The sequence below is a fragment of the Dendropsophus ebraccatus genome, chromosome 9 (assembly GCF_027789765.1).
Source record: "Dendropsophus ebraccatus isolate aDenEbr1 chromosome 9, aDenEbr1.pat, whole genome shotgun sequence".
Classification (NCBI taxonomy): Eukaryota; Metazoa; Chordata; class Amphibia; order Anura; family Hylidae; genus Dendropsophus; species Dendropsophus ebraccatus.
In genome coordinates, this window is record NC_091462.1 from 120,216,076 (window position 1) to 120,219,151 (window position 3,076).

Consider the following 3,076-nt stretch of genomic DNA (forward strand, 5'->3'; position numbering starts at 1 on the left):
AAGACAATAGTGCTTACTCAGGTACAGAGTCACTGACACAGAAGAGACGTGCTTACTCAGGTACAGAGTCACTGACACAGAAGAGACGTGCTTACTCAGGTACAGAGTCACTGACACAGAAGAGACGTGCTTACTCAGGTACGGAGTCACTCAGACACAGAAGAGACGTGCTTACTCAGGTACGGAGTCACTCTGACACAGAAGAGACGTGCTTACTCAGGTACAGAGTCACTCTGACACAGAAGAGACGTGCTTACTCAGGTACGGAGTCACTCTGACACAGAAGAGACGTGCTTACTCAGGTACAGAGTCACTGACACAGAAGAGACGTGCTTACTCAGGTACAGAGTCACTGACACAGAAGAGACATGCTTACTCAGGTACGGAGTCACTCTGACACAGAAGAGAATAGTGCTTACTCAGGTACAGAGTCACTCTGACACAGAAGAGAATAGTGCTTACTCAGGTACAGAGTCACTCTGACACAGAAGAGACGTGCTTACTCAGGTACAGAGTCACTCTGACACAGAAGAGACGTGCTTACTCAGGTACGGAGTCACTCTGACACAGAAGAGAATAGTGCTTACTCAGGTACGGAGTCACTGACACAGAAGAGAATAGTGCTTACTCAGGTACGGAGTCACTGACACAGAAGAGACGTGCTTACTCAGGTACGGAGTCACTCTGACACAGAAGAGACGTGCTTACTCAGGTACGGAGTCACTCTGACACAGAAGAGAATAGTGCTTACTCAGGTACAGAGTCACTCTGACACAGAAGAGACGTGCTTACTCAGGTACAGAGTCACTCTGACACAGAAGAGACGTGCTTACTCAGGTACGGAGTCACTCTGACACAGAAGAGACGTGCTTACTCAGGTACAGAGTCACTGACACAGAAGAGAATAGTGCTTACTCAGGTACAGAGTCACTCTGACACAGAAGAGACGTGCTTACTCAGGTACAGAGTCACTCTGACACAGAAGAGACGTGCTTACTCAGGTACAGAGTCACTGACACAGAAGAGAATAGTGCTTACTCAGGTACAGAGTCACTCTGACACAGAAGAGAATAGTGCTTACTCAGGTACGGAGTCACTCTGACACAGAAGAGACGTGCTTACTCAGGTACAGAGTCACTGACACAGAAGAGACGTGCTTACTCAGGTACAGAGTCACTCTGACACAGAAGAGAATAGTGCTTACTCAGGTACGGAGTCACTCTGACACAGAAGAGAATAGTGCTTACTCAGGTACAGAGTCACTCTGACACAGAAGAGAATAGTGCTTACTCAGGTACAGAGTCACTCTGACACAGAAGAGAATAGTGCTTACTCAGGTAATGAGTCATTCAGACACAGAAGAGACGTGCTTACTCAGATATGGAGTCACTCAGACACAGAAGAGAATAGTGCTTACTCAGGTATGGAGTCACTCAGACACAAGAGAATAGTGCTTACTCAGGTACGGAGTCACTCTGACACAGAAGAGACGTGCTTACTCAGGTACAGAGTCACTGACACAGAAGAGACGTGCTTACTCAGGTACAGAGTCACTCTGACACAGAAGAGAATAGTGCTTACTCAGGTACGGAGTCACTCTGACACAGAAGAGAATAGTGCTTACTCAGGTACAGAGTCACTCTGACACAGAAGAGAATAGTGCTTACTCAGGTACAGAGTCACTCTGACACAGAAGAGAATAGTGCTTACTCAGGTAATGAGTCATTCAGACACAGAAGAGACGTGCTTACTCAGATATGGAGTCACTCAGACACAGAAGAGACGTGCTTACTCAGGTATGGAGTCACTCAGACACAAGAGAATAGTGCTTACTCAGGTACGGAGTCACTCAGACACAGAAGAGACGTGCTTACTCAGGTACGGAGTCACTGACACAGAAGAGACGTGCTTACTCAGGTACAGAGTCACTCAGACACAAGAGAATAGTGCTTACTCAGGTATGGAGTCACTCAGACACAGAAGAGAATAGTGCTTACTCAGGTACAGAGTCACTCTGACACAGAAGAGACGTGCTTACTCAGGTACGGAGTCACTCTGACACAGAAGAGACGTGCTTACTCAGGTACAGAGTCACTCTGACACAGAAGAGACGTGCTTACTCAGGTACAGAGTCACTCTGACACAGAAGAGACGTGCTTACTCAGGTACAGAGTCACTCTGACACAGAAGAGACGTGCTTACTCAGGTATGGAGTCACTCAGACACAAGAGAATAGTGCTTACTCAGGTACGGAGTCACTCAGACACAGAAGAGACGTGCTTACTCAGGTACGGAGTCACTGACACAGAAGAGACGTGCTTACTCAGGTACAGAGTCACTCAGACACAGAAGAGACGTGCTTACTCAGGTACGGAGTCACTGACACAGAAGAGACGTGCTTACTCAGGTACAGAGTCACTCAGACACAGAAGAGAATAGTGCTTACTCAGGTACAGAGTCACTCAGACACAGAAGAGACGTGCTTACTCAGGTATGGAGTCACTCAGACACAGAAGAGAATAGTGCTTACTCAGGTATGGAGTCACTCTGTCTCAGGCGGGGCGTGTGGTCACTTGGGCACAGAAGAGAATAGTGCTTACTCAGGTATGGAGTCACTCTGTCTCAGAGGCGGGGCGTGTGGTCACTTGGGCACAGAAGAGAATAGTGCTCACTCAGGTACGGAGTCACTTGGGCACAGAGGCCAGGCACGCTCACTTGGGACACAGAGAAGACATACTCACGCACAGAGGCGGGGTGCAGTTGCTCAGACACAGTCACTCAGGTACGGAGGAGAGAGACAGTCCCTTGGGGGCAGAGGTGGCTCAGTCATGCTCAACACAGGGACCAGTGGAGACACTCAGGCACAGAGGGGTCAGGTGCGCAATTTCTCGAGCACAGGTGGGAAGATGTCATTCAGGTATAGAGTGACTTGGGCACAGAAAAAAAACACATGCTTAGACACAAAGGCAGGGGTGCAGTCACTCGGGCACAGAAGAGAAGCGCTTACTGAAGTATAGAGTCATACGGTCACAGGTGAGACACCTGGACGTTTAGACACAGAGGCAAGATGCAGTCA